At 37.9% G+C, this 18,380-nt stretch overlaps 1 protein-coding gene and 1 pseudogene across 7 annotated transcripts in view; one reads left to right on the forward strand and one right to left on the reverse strand.

Annotated features, from left to right (window-relative positions):
* KCNH7 (potassium voltage-gated channel subfamily H member 7) overlaps nucleotides 1-18,380 on the forward strand; it is a 489,931-nt gene that overhangs the window by 81,581 nt on the left and 389,970 nt on the right. The gene's annotated exons all lie outside the window — the stretch shown is intronic.
* On the reverse strand, nucleotides 242-5,358 carry LOC139439363 (tropomyosin alpha-3 chain pseudogene; annotated as a pseudogene).

Genomic DNA, 18,380 nt, shown 5'->3' on the forward strand with positions numbered 1-18,380 from the left:
ATATGGAAATAAAAAATAATAATAAAGACACTGGCATTGAGCTCACTTCCCTAAAATGTTCCCAAGGTGCTCAGCCCCTAGCCCAGCTGCAGTCTCTGGGAGAGTCAGAGGCAGTTTGGTGAAAAAGACTCAGGGGCCAGGGGTAGGTATATAGAACAAGAGGAGAAAATGGCTTTCCAGGTAAAGGTCAGCCCTCAGTTTAAAGGTCAGCCTCTGGCAGACTGACCTTAGGGAGTCAGGGTCAAAGGGTAGCAGCAAGGGTGCTCTCCATTTCAGAGTCTGGTCCAGCATTCTTTGTGTACAGAGGCTCCTCTTTGGTGCATTTCAGTTTATCTTCCAAATCATCAATTGTGTTTTACAGCTTGGCTACCCATCTCTTAGCAAATTCAACACCTCTTTGAGTTTATCAGGAAGAATGTTTACCTCTTCTTCATATTTGTCTTCTTTTTGAGAGTCCTTTTCTTCAGCAGCACTCAGACACTGCAGTTTCCAGTCCATCAGTCTGACCTGCTCATCCTTCTCTCGGCAACGGGGTTCTGCCAGCTGAGCTCTTTCCTCGGTGCTTTCCAAGTCCCCTTCAATAATCACCAATTTACAAGCCATCTCCTCATACTTACAATCTGCCCCTTCTGTAATGTGCTCAGCTCTTTCAGTTGGATTTCTTGGCATTCCATCTTTTCTTCATCTATTAAAGCCCAGTTTTCATTAACCTTCAAGCCTCTCCCTGTCATCAGCAGCTTTCTCTGCTTCCTCCAGCATTTTCAGGGCATTTTCAGCTCTCTTCAACCAGCTGGATCTGAAGGTTCAGGAGGCCACCTCAGCCTCTGCCTGTTTTCAGGCCTGCTTTTCTCCCTCCGCTGGGACACTGGGCTCTCTCCTGGGCGTTATCAGCCTGCTACTGTGGAGCCTGGCTCTTTTGCGCTTCACGCCTTCAACGGTGTGGTAATCCCGGCCGTGTGCCCACTCAACAACTGCACGCACTAGGTTTCCTGACTAATATATGGGCTTTTACTCAGCAAATAAGTCCTTTACAATCTGACTAGGTACCAACAACACCATGCGTCCGTTAAGCTTTGAGAAAGAAAGAGGAAGCGAAAAAGAGGAAACTGAGCAGGAAGGAGCAATAATTTTAAAATCCAGTCATTTTTCTGGGAAATCATATTAGCAAAGAAGGAAATTTAAAGTTGTTCCAAATTAATTTTTAAAATTTTAAGATGGAATAGCCCCATCTGCAGCAATTTCTCTAGTATTCCAACCAAGGGATTATAGAATTGAGGTTTTTAGTTTCACTAGAACCTACCAACTAACATAAACCAGAAGAAGTTAACTGAAAGAATATTAGAGGTTCACCAACTCTACCTGCAATAGAATTGGCTTTAGCACCACTGTCTGGGTAGAATGGAACATCGGATGTGTTCAGTGTCTTTGTGCCTTCCTTCACAATTCAGAGCTAGGAAGAGAGCATCTAAACATCCTGGTCTGAGTCTTGATTCTTAATCTGTTTTTTTACACTTTTTTTTAAATGAGCTGTGAAATCACAAGGTGTATTTCAAATATAGTAAATAACTATGGCAGGAAACTGTTGAAAGAAATTGCTGTATGAGCATTTTCCACATTTAACCATGCCAAGTTAAACAAACAAAAATAGTATTTGGGATAACCCAAGAGAATATGTATTAGAATATCCCTAAACAAATGTTTCCATTTCCATAATGAGAAAAGAAGAAAAACAAAAACAAAAATCAGGACCAAATTATAAGCATTTGTGCAATTCAGGCTTGCCCCTTAAGGATTAAATGTATCCTTAATGGAGTTCAAAGAACTCCTTCAGAAATCACACTAGGATAGCCTATTGTTAGTCAGTGTTCTTGACCTTTTTGTTTTTTCTTGTTTTTGTTTTTTCTTTGTAATCCTTTGACATTTTGGTAAAGGCTATGGCGCCTAAGTTAGAATAATGTTTGAAATTAAATAATAATAACATTCATAGGAAGCCAATGTTATTGAAATAATTTTCAAAGTATGAAAATATTATGATATATTAATATGTGAGTTTTTTTATTAACACATTAAATAACAAGACCAAAGGCCATAGTTTCAAGGAAGGGGTGAATAATAGTTAGGGTCTCTGCAACATTATAATTGATATGAAACAATTTCTATTTCTACTGGTAACAAATTCATGGATATTAATGGTACTGTAATGAAAAATTTCCCCTCAAAGATAATGGACGCCTTGAACACAGTTAAAAATCCCTGGCCTAGGATAACTTAGAAGTATGCTGTTGTCTTAACAGAGAGAAATTAAGTGACTTCTGCTTGATTACTTCACTTCTATGTTACAACTTGAAAAGTGACCTTTATTTAAAAGTCAGTAAGAGTAAATCATTAGACAAAAAGGAGGCGGGTCTTAGCTGACTTGCTTTTTAAAAGATGCAAAGTAACTTGTAGCAACTATTTTTAAAAACAAATGAATTCTTTTTTTCTCCTTGAAAATCTTTCCTGTCCTCTTCATGAGCCTGGATAATTAGATTATTGTTTAGAGAGACTTCAAAAAGAGTTGGCATTTTCTTTTAGCATTAAAAAATGTCATTTATTTCTTTCCCCTGAAAATTCAGTTGATTATAAAAGTAGTTTCCTTTGAAAATTTTGGAATTAGTATTTAATATAATGGATTATTTGCATCATCTCCCTCCATTTTAGGTAAATTTATCTGTCAGTTAAAAGGAGAGAACAACTTTTATTGAGTAGTTAGAAAATACATTGCAAAATTATGGCAAGAAAAAGACCAGTAGAAATGCTAAGGTGGATGGGGATGAGCCTCCCTGGCAACGAGGGACCACTATCAACTACCAACTGATGATGCAACTGGAAAATGACCTTATACGGAAGGTTCAATGCGGATCAGCAGAATATCCATGTCTACATAAAATACCATGACTTTAAAATGCTGTTTGACCTAAAGTAAGGGGGAAATGGAAAGGAGAAATGAGTTTATATGGCTACGAGTTTCTAAAAAAGAGTCTGGAGGCTGGCAGAAGGTTTGCCCTCATGCACAACTGAGCAGAGTCAGAGAGACAGATAAAGCAGATACACCCCCCAGATATTGGTTCCTTTGAGGGCTAAAGAGACCCATGGGAGTTATGGTCATGGCCGATGGGGTTAACTACCAGGGCAGATGGCCCCTCTTTGGAAATGGTGTTTATGTGTGATGAATCTGGACTCAGATGGGATCTCCCTTCATAAGACTTTCATGCTAATGTGCTGGAGGTGCAGTTAATGTTGGGGTTTAAGATATATTTAGGGGATTTGAATCTCTGGACTGACAATGTGATAGCCAGATCCTGAGCCTCAACAGACTCCAGCACCTACAATCTGATTTATTGGACTTACCACACTCAGCTAAGATGGAGGTGAAGAAGGACAACCACCACACCATGGAGCCTAGAGTGATTACAACTGAAAATGGGAGGATTGCATCCAGCATCCAGGTGGAATCTGAGCCTCCTCTTGACATAAAGGTGCAATGGACACAACCAATCCAGTGTCCACATAGAAGAGGTGGCATTGGATTGGGAAAAGTGGACATAATGGACAAAGGGTATGGGGAAAGGCAGGAAGAGATGAGAGGTGGAGGCGTCTTCGGGACATGGAGCTGCCCTGGATGGTGCTTCAGAGGTAATCACCGGACATTGTAAATCCTCACAGGGCCTACATGATGGAATAGAGGAGAGTATGGGCCATGATGTGAACCAATGTATATGAGGTGCAGAGGTGCCCAAAGATGTACTTACCAAATCCAATGGATGTGTCATGATGATGGGAACGAGTGTTGTTGGGGGCGGGGAGAGGGGGGGGTGGGGGGGTGGGGTTGAATGGGACCTCACATATATATTTTTAATGTAATATTATTACAAAGTCAATAAAAAATAAAAAAATTTAAAAAAAAAATAAAAAAAATAAAAGACAAAAAAAAAAAAAAAAAGAAATGCTAAGGTGGAATTAATGGAAACAGGAAAGAAAAAGTGAATTTGTAAATTACTTTCCACATTATTTTACTTCTTTTATGCAGTGTTCTTCTAGTAGAATATTATATAATAAACAGTACTTTGGTTAAACATAGCTTAGGGGTATAAAGGATATCATGAGTTTCCATTTCCATTTTAACATTTTCTTGGAAAACATGAATGCCTTCTTCATAAGAGAAATGCCAAATATGTTACATAGGATGAGAAAACTAAGAGACATCCAGAGATTATGAGGTCTTGGATATCACACCAGCACACTCCTTTTCTGAGACCATGTTATGCTTGCAGTAAGAGACTTGGGGGAAGAATCTTGTTCTCAGGAAGTAACATGCTGTTGATATTGGTTGTTTTATTTATTTTTATCTTGGCCTAGGAATTGACTAAAGGGGAAATAAGTCTTAATATGTTAAGAGTTAAAACTAAGGCAGTTAATGTTAAAAATGAAATTTTTTTTAGAAATTGTCTCTTTCATTACTGTAAGATCTGTTATCTTGTTTGTACAGTGACAATTTCTTCCATATATTCCCCCAGTGTCTTTTTTTTCCCATTTTATCTTTAAAAAAAAAGAATTAGGTTATAGAAAAGTCACATAGAAAATAAAGGGGATTCCCATATATTCAATGCCTTTTCTCCTTTCCCCCTCTCCCCTATTAATAACATTTTACGTGCATATGGTACATTTGTTACAATTGATGTACAAATATTAAAGCATTAATACTGACCATGGTCAATGGTTTACATTATGGTTTACATTTTGAACCATACAATTTTATTGGTTTTGATGAAATTTTAAATGGCCCGTATGCATTATTTCAAGATCATGCAGAACAATTCTAATGCCCTAATATTCCATCTATTTTATTCTTCCCTCCCCCTCCCCTTGAAACCTATGGTAGCCACTAAATTCCAATTTGTGAAGAATAAGAGTCATAGTTACTTGCAATAATATTGACAGCTTGACATACTGGCCTATTTTCTTTTACTGGACACTGCCTATGTTCTCAAGGAATTCTTGTCCCTCTAATTGAGAACATAGCAGGACTCCCCTGGAAGAGAGTTTAATATTTTCTTGTTTATTGTGTGGGTCTCCACCCACTGAGATAACATACCAACAAGATGAACATTTTCATATTCCATAGAAACATGCCCCAGGTGTATCCTATCCTATATATCACCCCACACCCTACACCCTACACCAGTAACCCTCTCCTGCCCTATTTGCCAAAAGGACATTCCCAACATTGTAGTTTTAACCACAGACCTGCAAATCCCCAGAGTTAACTTGCTCCTTCCTCCAATCCTCCTCCCAGTTCCATGGATATTCCAACTCCATCCCCTCACCCTACTCCCCGTCATGGACCAACACTGCCAAATCCAATCACATCACTGCACCACTCTCAAGCCCATCCACTACCCAACCACACCCTTCCACCTTATCTTAGATTATGCCTATATGAGCACTGGTTCACCACCTTCTATGTCCTTTCTGTCTCCTAATAACCTATTTTCCAGACACTAGCTCTGTGAGTCTGCTCAATTTGCTTAAGTCATCAGGAAGTTCATGTAATATTTATTTTTAAAACTATTATGATTTCATTTTCTTGTTAATTTTATTTGGTTATTTTGTTGGCTTTATTTTTGGAGTGGTTTTGGTTCACAGAAGGGTAACAACTATGGCAGGGGAGGAACACTGGTACATGGTATCAGTGATGGGAGAATGTGTGAGAAGGGGTGCACCTGGGGCATGCCTCTAAGACATATGAATATGTTCAAATGTTCATGAAGCATTGTCTCAGTGGGTGGAGACCCATGCAATAACCAAAAGATATTGAATTCCCATCCTGGGGAGTCGTACTACATTCTCTAATAGAATGACAAGAATCCTTCAAGTACAAGGGCAGTGCCTAGTAAACAGAAACAGACCATTATGCCAGGCCTTTGATATTGATGATTGTATTTATGAACCTTTCCTTGTGAAATGGAAACTTAGTCTACTATTATATACTGCCTAAGAGTTAACTCCTAAAACCCTCCTTGTTGCTCAAATTTGGCCTCTCTCTAAGCCAAACTCAGCATATAAATGCATTACATCCCCCAGTCCCCCAGCATGGGCCATGACTCCCAGGGATGAGCCTCCCTGGCACCCAGGGATTATTACCAAGTGCCAAGTGCCAACTAGCAATACATTTGGAAAAAGACCTTGACCAAAAGGGGGAAATGGTAAATACAAATGAGTTTTTATGGTTAAGAGATTTTGAAATGAGTCAGGAATGTCTCAGCAGTATCTCACCTATTGCCACAATAAACATTGCCTCAAACATCAGTGTTCCTGAGATAACCAGACACTGTAAGCAGGGCAGACAATCTCAGAAATTCAGCACCCTGTCAGTGAGCCTGACTTTGGAATTTATGATCTGCAGTATAACAGAGTTAGACTTATTTATAGTTTCCCTGCACATTGTTTCTCTGCCCCTTTATGTGAAACTATAATTAGCACTATACTTGTTAAATATTTGTCCCAGAGACTTAAATCTTTGGTCTTTTCATGTGCCAGTTGAGCCCTGAATCTCAGCAGAGTTGCAACAACTTCTCCCCAGTTCATTGGACTCACCCAGGACAACTAACAAAGAGATGATGATAGACAACACCCGTCCCAAGAACAGAGAGTATCTGCAACTGCAAGCAAGACAGTTCCATCCATTGCCCCATAGGACCTAAGCCCCCTCTCAATTAGAAACAGAGTGAGCATCACCATCCTAAAATCCTCGAGATTGAGGAATGAACAATGGACTAAAGATGACTTATTATTATTCTATTACAGACTTATTATTCTAGAATGGTTGAAATTTTTATCATTGATACAAAGGCAGTGGTCACCAGAGGTTCTGAGGGGAAGGAGAGGGAAGAATAGGTGTCATATGGGGGCATTTTCAGGACATTGGAATCATCCTGCATGACATTGCAGTGATAGATACAAGCCATTGTATTATTTGTCATAATCTACAAAATTGTGCAGAGTATACACTATAATGTAAACTATAGTCCATGGTTAGTAGCAATGCTCCAATATGTGTTCATCAATTGGAACAAATGTACCACACTAATGAGGGATTTTTTTGATGTAGGAAAGTTTGAGGGCAGAAGGAGGGACATATGGGAATCCCTTATATTTTTTTATGTACCATTTATGTAATCTCAAGTTTCTTTAAAAGTAAAATAATAATAATATTAATAAAGAAACAGAGTTGTATACTTCTCTATACAGTGTTTGGGAATTTAGTTTTTTACCTGAAATTATTCCACAACATCAGTGAAAACTGATTGCCTATCCTGAGTCCATCTCTAAAAGATAGTTATATCTTGTCTTGATTTTCAGTTTTCTACTCTTTCAACTTGTTTTAAGCTCAGTGTTGTAAAAGGGGGTAGTGCATTTTAAATTGACCTTTATTTCCTTTTAAAATAAGACAAATCTAATTGATAATGTACTTTTTATTTGATCTCAAGTTGTATAAAACCAATAAATTTGTGTTAGTGTTACTGCAATTGTAATTTTATGCACTCAGTGACTCCATGTTTTATGCAAAGTAGTTATGTAACTGTTTTCTTAGTTACAGGAGTTTCAAACTTCACTTTTTTATTTTAATAGATTTTTAAATTTATTTTTTCAGAGATACATGGATCATAAATAAATGTTACATTAAAAAAAATAAGAGGATCCTATATACCCCCACTTCCCACTCTCCCCATTCCTCCCACATGACCAAACTCTTTCATCAGTGTGGCACATTCATTACACCTGACAACTACATTTTAGAGCACTGCTACACTGCATGGATTATAGTTTACATTGTAGTTTACACTCTCCCAGTCCATTCAGTGGGCTATGGCAGGATATATATATAATGTCCTGCATCTGTCCCTGCAATTTCAGGACAACTCCAAGTCCTGAAAATGCCCCCGTATCATACCCCTTCTTCCCTCCCCTGCCCTCAGCAACTCACATGGCCACTGTCTCCACATAAGAACTGAAAACAAGGACACAAACCAATATATGCACACCAATGTTCATAGCAGCATTACTTACTATTGCCAAAGGCTGGAATCAACCCAAATGCCCATCAAGAGATGAATGGATAAACAAAATTCCATGGTATATACATACAATGGAATACTACGCAGCTGTAAGAAGGAATGCAGTACTAACACATGGGATAACATGGATGAATCTTGAGGACCTTATGTTGAGTGTTGCAAGCCAGGCACTGAAGGACAAATACTACGTGATCCCTCTGATATGAACTAAGCAAATCAAGCTGCCTCAGAGAGCAAGAGACCAGAAGTAGGCTTATAGGAACTAGGGGATTGGGAGGTGGGGAGAGGAAGGAAGTGAGCCAATGCCCACATGGCAAAATCTATGACAGAGTTGATGTAAGTAGTTATGCTGTGAAGTGATAAGACGGGAGCCTAGGGATTCTCAAACTTCACTTTTGTGCAGTAAAAACAAAAGTAGGCTACAGTCTGTGCCATGTTCATGTACAGTTTCTGAATTTGTTTTACAAGACTTAGATAATAAAACCCTTAAACTTAAAAAATATATTTATAACATGAAAGAAAGAGAGGCAGATATTCAATTAGATTCTTTTAGAATTGGTGTGTTTTCCATATGAATTTTGGGAAATGTAAAATTTTTTCTCTCATGTTCCCATGTGTGAAAACTTGAACAAAAATAATTCTTCCACACACCAGAAAAAATCTTAGTCAAACAAAATTTGACTTTAATGAAAATCACATAAATCAAACTGTCCTACAATGTTAAATTTATCCATTAACGTGCTCTTTAACTTTCATAAATGGCTGAATGTAGTTCTTTACATCTAAATTATCTCTAGTATAGGTACATCATGTAAGTTCATTTATAGTATATAACCTTAACTTGACAAATATTTTATAAACTATACTAATTCTTTGTACATATTTTATGAGTTATATTAATTCTCTGAATTATATAGCTGTTTTATTCATTTCAACCTGAAGCTATCCAATCCTAATAACATTATCATTTTTAACCCTGCTTGCTATTTCCTACATTTCTTTTACAAAGCAAGCTAAAGTTTATCCAGGATTGTTTTTTTTCTCCTACGATTTTTTAAAAATTTATTGAAGTATATCACTCATCCAAAAACATACATAAACAATAAGTGTATAGTAATAGTTGTGAACTTACAAAGCAAACATTTATAACGTCATACAAGACTCTCTTAACTCACCCTACCACCAATACCTTGCAATGTTGTTAAACATTTTTAACTAACAATTAAAGAGCATTGTCAAAATATTACTACTAAACAAAGTATTTTCCCAAAACCCTCCATACTATTATCTTTATATCATCATATATGAATATACATAAACAATAAATGTATAGTAAAAGTTGTGAACTTACAAAGCAAACATGCATAACATCATGCAGGGGTCCCATATCAACCCTCTGCCAACACCTTGTCATGAAATGTTTGTTACAAATTATGAAAGAATATTGTCAAAATCTTACTACTAATTATAGTCCTTATTGTACATTTGGAGCGTTTTTCCCCAATCTACCCTATTATTGTTTGTTAAATATATTTTTTATGATAGAAGTTGTAAACTTATAAAACCATCAAGCACATGTGCAGAATTCCCAAATAACATTCCTCTATCAACACATCATACTGTGGTGGAACATTTGTTACAGATAAGATAATATCAGCTGATTGTTACCATGTCCATAATGTACATTTGGCACACATTTTCCATACTGCCCCATTATCAACACAGTACATCTTTGGCATAGATGCAAAAATATTATATTATTACTGATAATCAAAGTCCATAGGTCACTCCAGTTGTATTTTCCCCATGTTTCTGCACATTCACACCACCCTGCCGTAGTGATGTACATTTGCTCTAGCTCACAAAGGACTAGCTCGCATCTGTACCATCAAGTACAGTTCTCATTCACCTCTTGGTTTACTGTGCTATTCAGTTCCTAGATTATTCTCTACATTTTGTCAATTGGCATTTACATACCTAGACTACCATTTTCAGTTACATCCCCATGTATAAACTAGTTGTTACTCACTATATATTACCATCCACTCTATATATTTCCATACTTTTACAATACAGATAATGAAAACTTCTACATACATTAAACATCAATAGTCCATCTCAGTCCTTCTCTTAACTCCTTTAAGAACCCACCACCTACCACCAGATTTTGAAGATATTTTCCTACCATTTCTTCTAGAAGCTTTATGGTTCTTAGTTTCATTTTTAGGTTTTTGATTCATTTTGAGTTAATTTTTTGATGAAGTGTGCAAGAGGGGTCCCTTTGCCTTCTTTTGTCTATGGCTATCCAGTTCTTTCAGCACCATTTGTTAAATGGATGGTTATGCCTGAGCTGTGTAGGTTTGACAGGCTGGTTAAAAATCACTTGACCATACATGTGAGGGTCTGTTTCTGAACCATCAATTTGGTTCCACTGGTCTATGTGTCTGTCTTTATCCAGAACACTTTAAGACTTGTTGTTCTCTCCTTTGCATCCCGTCCCATTACCACCTTCTTGGTGTGGCACCACCTTCAAGGCTGATACCTCACGTTCTTAACAGTGGGTCCGTTAACTTGAACTGAAATTCAAAAAACCATTATTCTTCTGGGGACATGTTCATGCGGGTGTGATGTATTTATTAAATAATACACAGTATAGTGTGGACTTAATAAGGGGTCCGTGGATTTCACCTGGCTGGCAAAGGGGTCTGTGGAACAAAAAAGCTTGAGAACCCCTGCCTCAGTGTTTTCCACTGACCCAGGGACTTTGCAAATGCTATTTTGCTGTCATCTTTGTCTCCTTCTTGTTAAAGATTTGAATCCAGTGTTGTCATTCCTTTTAATTAAGCTGAGTAATCCTCTTAGGGTCACAGATATCCTCAATGTAATTTTCATGTCTGAAATTAGAGAAGTCCTACTTTACCAGTCTTTCCAGGTCTTCAGTAGGAAAAAATTAGGTCCACTTATTTTTTTAAAATTAGTCATTCCTATTATAGAAGCTAGCTCTTTCTACCTGCATCCTTTACCCAACTCTCAACAGGGATGTTCTCCTCATTTCACTCAATTCTTATTCTCATCTTTAAGCTGAAATCACTTCTGTGCTATACATCTCTTCAGCACCCATAGAAACCCCTTATTTCCTACTCATTTGCTCTTTAAGATATATTGTTTGTGGTATTTTCTGATATGTTTGGCCTATCTGTATACTTCCTGCCTAACTGTAATCCATGTGTCTTAGAGGTTGGCTAACTTGAAGATTAGTTAACCTCTTCACATCTTTGTTCAAATGTTAGCTTCTTCACAAGACTTACTATTTAAAAATGCAATTTGCTGTTCACTCCATCCCTACACTCCTGATGCCCTGACCCTTTCTATACTTTTTACATATCACTCATCAACCTCACATTCCTAAACTCTTTAACCTGTTGAATGTTTTACACATTAGTTGTCACTTTCCACAACACATATTATAAAATTTGCTTATATATTATTTTTATTATACTTTATTTTATAGTCTGCCTTTCTCACTAGAAACCCCTGCCTTTTTTTATATCTGCCTTTCTCACTATGTCCCTGTTCTCGTGGCAAAGCCCAAGGGGGCAGGGATTTTTAAAGTTTTGTTTATTGATATATCCCATGAACCCAGAAGAGTACCTGACACAAAGTATGTGCTCAAGAAATAGTTATTGAATGAACAAAAGGTATCTGTCTTCTGCTTTGTGTCCCTATACCATGTTCTTCAAGGGCAGTGTCTTCCTGACAAGCTCAAATTTGGGAAAAAATGCGTAAAATTACAATTTTACCCATTTAGTTAGCCAGATCATCTGAATTACAACTGTTACATTTTTAGATAACCCTCATAAATGAAGAGTTGTGTATTTCCCTTTCATCACCAAGCCTTAATATTGGTATTCAATCTCCCACATATGCGGCGGCTTGCTCGGTCGGTAGAGGTGGGGTCTGGCTGCGGACGAGGGGTCAGGTCCAGCTCAGGACAAGGGGTCGGTCCCGCTTGGGACGAGGGGTTGGTCCCGTTTGGGACGAGGGATCGGTCTCATTTGGGACGAGGGGTCGGTCCGGCAGCAGACGAGGGGTCGGTCTCACAGGGGTTGCGCGGTTCGGCTGACGGGGTCGCCCGGTGAAGCCGGCGACAAAGGGGTCACCCGGAGAAGCAGGCGACGAACTGGGGACAAGGGAGGCCAGGCCCTTGTTGGGGGCTCTCAGGACTGGAGGGCGCACGGCAGAAGAACTACCGCGGAGACAAGGTAAACAGGCAAGTCCACTTTATTGAGGGAGAGGCAACACTTTTATAGGGGCTGGGGAAGGCTGATTGGTCGAAGCCACGCCCTGTTCTGATTGGTTGCCGGCGAAAGGTCAGTGGGCGGTACTGGACGGGGGAGGGGTGGTGGTTAGGGATTGGCTGTCGTTGTTGCTTGGGGGAAGGGGCAGGGTTTAGGGATTGGTGGCTGCTGTTGCTGGGGTAGAGGGCAGACTTGAGTTTCCCACCCACGCCTGGCTGTTGCTGCTGTCGGGGGAGGGGAAAAGGGCAGACTGGATTTTTCCGCCCACGCCTGGCTGTTGCTGCTGTCGGGGGAGGGGAAAAGGGCAGACTGGAATTTTCCGCCCTGCGCCTGCGCAGGGAGAAAGAAGAAGAAGGGTGCCGCCCCACAGGCATCGTGTGGCACCATCCGGGAGGAGGGGCGGCCGCGGAAGCATGGCTGCCGAGAAGGGGAGACCCGAGGGCACTCTGCGCCCATGCCGAGCTCCCTTCAGGGGTGGCGGTGAGTCCGACCAGCCACCCTATTATGGGGGCAGCGGCCTGGCCCACCACGGCTGCTCCCCCGCCAGGCCAGCAAACCACACTTCAGCCCGAGGGGTGACCGCACACATTCTCATAGTAAATCATTGAACACTTAACTAGAGTTGAATAATGAAGAGTAAAATTAATCTGGGGAAGGACATAAAACCCCAGTATATATCACCTCAGAAAAAAGACTATTATTCTATATGAGAAATACGTGAAACATGAAAAATCCAATCTGGATATCACTGTGTGGCACAAAAACTAAAAAAGGGGCACTTAAGACACATTTCACAGAAGCCATAACAAAACCCTTTGATATGTGGAATCCTATACTGTGTTCTGAACAGTTTGGTCCCATAAGGTTTCCCTGAGGGCTATGAAATAAGGAGGCCACAAGGGTATTTGCATTTACTTTGTTCAAGACTGCACAGTCATATTTATGCATATTATAAAAACTTTCTAGACTAAAAATTTGTAGGTCTCCAAAGTTGATCATTTCTGAGACTCACGCTTTGATGTGACTCTCAGGCAACCACTCCAGCCATACTAACTCTATACCACAGAGGAGCTGTCAAAGTTAAGAATGAAATGTTAGAATGAGTGTTTGGTCATAATGAAGGTAGGCACATGATAAGAATCGCTCAATCTTTTTTTCTGGATCACTATTTTAAGTATTATAATGAATAGTTCTTAAGAGTCACTAGGTCATGATATAAAACATTTCTCTTTTCAAAAAATAAACTAAGAATGGGCATGTTTGAGTATCGGAATTCCATTCTACAAGAAAAGTTATGAACATGAAACTACGTGGTTAGTTTTGGTAGACTTCCACCACCATAGTGTACTTCATTTTCTGAAAAGACTAAATTCAGCTCAACTAGTAGAGCAACTTCAATTAGCAAACCACTCTACCATCTTTAAGCAGCCTATTGGGGAGGATATTAACTTCAGTTCTGCCCACACATTCGCTGTCACTCCACAAAATCCCAGCTGCTCAACCCACACCCAACTAAAATGTACAAACAACACTTTTTAAACACATCAACAAATAGCAATAAAAACATAACCACTTTGTTCTCAGCCACTGAAAGTATAGACTATGTACTTGCTTTTGGAAACTTTTGGGAATAACTCCCAGGAACTAATACATTGGCTTCTGTCCTTTTCAGTGTCAATGGTGCAAGGTTCCAATTTGGTCTCCTTTATTATTTTTAACTGTCATCCCTGTTAAGCCCTCAGAATCTAATTCCCATTTTGCTAAAGCTTCTTTTGAAGATTCACAGTTTTCTTACTCATTCAGTTGCTGTTCATACCAGGTGGCTTTTTTGCTACCTTATTCTTAAGACTTTTCTTATCACATTATCCAACTCTTCCTCCATGGAATGGAATATTCAGTCAGCTACACTCTGGAGTTAATATTTTAAAACTCTGAAAATAAATTCATTAATATTTCTATTTGGAAGTTTTAAATTTTTACCCAACGAGAGGATTAAACAGATCCTTACATTTTTCCCCCTTCTCTGCTACTTTGGCTCCATTCTCCTTTTTTATGAGCAGAATAACCTAGATTTTAAATTATCAATGGCTGATGGCAGGATCATTTGGAACTTCATGGTACTCTAAGAAAAATGGGAGAGTCTTTGCTTTTCTTTCTTTGTTTTTCTCTCCTGATTATTTTGAGAGGTTTCATGGACATCTTAAAGTCTTCAATATTTAAAATTTTGGCATTGAAATTTCCTATTCTAATTACCCATGCTGTTGTCTTTGCAGAAACCAGGATGAGCAGTTAATTTACTGATACCTCCATATTTAGTCTGTGGTTTAAATGATATTTCACCTGTTTTCTTTATTGGCATTTTATCTTATTTACAATTTCCATACCTGCTTTAGGTTTATAGCAAGTTTCATTAAAGTTTCAGAACCTTGGTGAATTCATGAAATTGGAATTTTGAACATATTGGGACTGAATTTCAAGACTGATTTATTATTTCAGGCAAAACCATGCACAGTTTTGCAGCGTGAGATGGTTTTGAGTATGAGTTTTCTGGTTCACTTAAATCTGACTCTCAAGGAAAAACTCAAGGGATAAGAACCCAAAGGAACTAAAGCCAAAATTCTCTATAAATATTTTAAAAATAAAAATGCTTTCTGACCTCTAACTCAAATTCCTTTTTATATATTAACACTCATAATGTTATTGTCCAAATCAGTGATCTTTTTACAGGCTAGTTGACAAATTACTATTTAAAGAGGATAAATTTTGCTGTAGTGTTATTAAAAATGATTCTGATGAAATGCAAAGTCAGTGAGTTTTACAATTATTAGATCCATTTCCAGCAATATTTATATTGCAGGTTCAGCTTGAGAATCTGAAAACCAAAATATCAAAGGAAAGGCAAGTTAAAGGGAAATAATTGTGGGTTTTTTTGGTTTGTTTTGGGGTTTTTTTTTAAGATTTATTTATTTATTATTTCTACCCGCCCCCCCCATACCCCAGTTGTCTGTTCTCTGTGTCTATTTGCTGCGTCTTTTTTGTCAGCTTCTGTTGTTGTCAGCAGCATGGGAATCTGTGTTTTTTTTGTTGTGTCATCTTGTTGTGTCAGCTCTCCGTGTGTGTGGCACCATTCCTGAGCAGGCTGCACTTTCTTTCATGCTGGGCGGCTCTCCTTAATGGGGTACACTCCTTGTGCATGGGTGCCTCTACGTGGGGAACACCCCTGCATGGCAGGGCACTCCTTGCACACACCAGCACTGCACATGGGCCAGCTCCACACAGGTCAAGGAGGCCCAGGGTTTGAACCGCAGACCTCCCATGTGGTAGACGGACACCCTAACCACTGGGCCAAGTCTGCCGCCCAGGAAATAATTGTTATGCACATGTTTTAAATGTGTTTTAGTTTTCTTGACTGCTCAAGCAAATGCCAAGCAATGGGTTGGCTTAAACAATGGGAATTTATTGGCTCACGATTTTGAGACTAAGAGAAGTCCAAATGGAAGCCTCATCAAGGTGATGTTCTCTCTCTTCCCAAAGACTGGCATTCTAGGTTGAGCTGCCAGGGATCCTTGGTCCTTGGACTCCTCTGTCACCTGGCAATGTACATGGTGGCCTCTACTTGTTTCTCCCTTCCCTTCAGGGTTCCATTGCCTTTCAGTTTCTAGCTGATTTTCTCTCTGCTAGAGGACTCCAATAACCCAGAATAAAGCCCAGCCTGATTCATTTGGGCCACACCTTAACTGAAGTAACATCTTGAGAGATCTTATTTACAATGCGCCCATATCCATAGAACATGTTTTTCTGGGTTATATAGCTCCAATCCAGTAAAAAAGAGATATTCCAATATATACACAGTAACCCATTACCTTGGACTTTACAATAAAGCAAGTTTATCTGAGTTGCATTTTGCAAATTCTACAAATATTAAAAATAATAGTCTAAGGAGGTTAATGTTAATTGAAAGACAGCTAAAGGAAAATCTAGGGACTGTATAGCAGTGATTTCGTTGGTACATGAAGATTGTGATTAATAATATAAATATAAGAATGGTTCGCTCTTTCAAGGTGTTAAGAATATGGTGATACATGGGAAAATACAAGTAATGTAATTTATGGATTATAGTTAACATAATATTGTAATATTTTGTAGCCAATGCAAAGGATGTACTATATCAGTGCTATAGGAAAAAAAGAAAGAATATGGGATTTAGTTTTATGAGAAGTGAATAAGATCAAACTTTTTTTTTTTCATTAACAATGAGACCTTGGTCATGCCATTTAACCAGTCTGTGCTCATTTATTCATCATTCTGAACAGTGGAAAACCATTTAGTTTGTTTTTTAAGATTAAATAAAATAAGTGTGCCTAGACAGGATTTTTTAAAGTAATGTTTCCATAATTTGTTAAGCTGCCTTTGTCTGTTATTTTATTTTTTGAAGTTGAAATAAAGTTAAATAATAGTATTTCTAAATTTACATCAGTTTCAATATTAATATATTAATTAAGCTGAGCTGTGGCAGAAAAATAAAATACATAGCACATCTAATTTCTCCTTAATACTTTTTAAAACATGAAGCAACAGGGAAAGAGAAGAGAGCATTTTAAAGAAGAAATAAATCTAAGAGACAACTTAAGAGATGTTTTATTTATACATATTTAGAATAAAAATATTCATTACTTAACATTCTTTTTTATTTTCAGTCTTTTTGAATTATAATTGAGCAAAAACATTTCAGAAGTGGAAAATAGTATACTGCTATGTAATTTTATATTACTGTGTTTAATACCTAGGTAATTCTTTTAGAAGAAGTCTTCTGTGGATAATATTGCTTTTTTAAGGAATATTCTTTTAGGGAAATGCAATTGAAGCTATAGTTATAATTTTTTGTTTAAAGGTAATTTTTAATGAAATCACCTAGTAGGATTCTTATTTCCAAACTAAAGAGAAATCTAGGTTGAGGGTTTATCCTACATCACTTCCTAGATTTTATTCATTCTCTCTAAATTATGGGTTATCTACTATTAAAAAACCCTTAGTTAGAGACACATTCATTTAGTCAAGCAGCAGTAATGAAAGGTAGGTCAAATGCAATGGTTGAAAGAGGTAAGTAAGCCTCTTTAAGGTAAATGAACCTTAAAGCAGAATTGGGATTGAACTGACAAATGACTGTCAAATTACTTCATATTTCATGATTGTTGGCAAGACTGTTATATATTGTCTCTGTCTATAAATGTCCTAGATATTCATCTAGTCAAATTCACATACAGTCAAAGAGGCATACAAGAATATTCTCAAATTTCAGTGATTTAATGTCTTCAAAGAACAAGGTGTCTTTGAGCATTTTTGGCTAGCTGAATGTCAAAATCAATGAGCAGTAGCTCTCACTAAGCTTGCAAAGTATTAGGTTACTGGTGGAATTCAGCCAAGAAGGTTAAGTCTGGTCTGAATATCAGCAGGGCTGCCAGGCTAGTCTTGTTTCTGGAATCACAAGTTAGAGGGATGATTAAAAGTTCCGTAAATTAGAATAAAACTGTGTGCGTAGAATTAAAATTGTCAGGGCAGAGCTAGTGAGAATGTGGTGATTAGAGCTAGGAGAAATTGGGAATACCTTCCTGGTAGGGAAGCTTGTTTGCCTGGGGAGACCTTAATTACAGTGAATACAAGGGAAAATAAAAGAACCATGAGGCAGAAAAAGGTTGTAACTTAATATTATAAGGTTGGATTGGCATCAGTTGTATATCTTAGATAAAGTATCAAAAAAAGCATTTGTTTAATACAATAAAAATTACATCAAAACAATTTTTTTCTTGCCAATTTTTATCTTGAGACTATTTATAATGCATTTATTAAGGTAGTTCTTATGGTTTATTAAATCCTTAGTAATTTGGGATATAAGTAGTCAGGTGTATTCGTCAGATTATGAAAAGTCTCTGATGTGTTTGCAAGGATGAATTCTTTCCTGTTTATT

The sequence above is a fragment of the Dasypus novemcinctus genome, chromosome 7, assembly GCF_030445035.2.
Source record: "Dasypus novemcinctus isolate mDasNov1 chromosome 7, mDasNov1.1.hap2, whole genome shotgun sequence".
Taxonomy (NCBI): domain Eukaryota; kingdom Metazoa; phylum Chordata; class Mammalia; order Cingulata; family Dasypodidae; genus Dasypus; species Dasypus novemcinctus.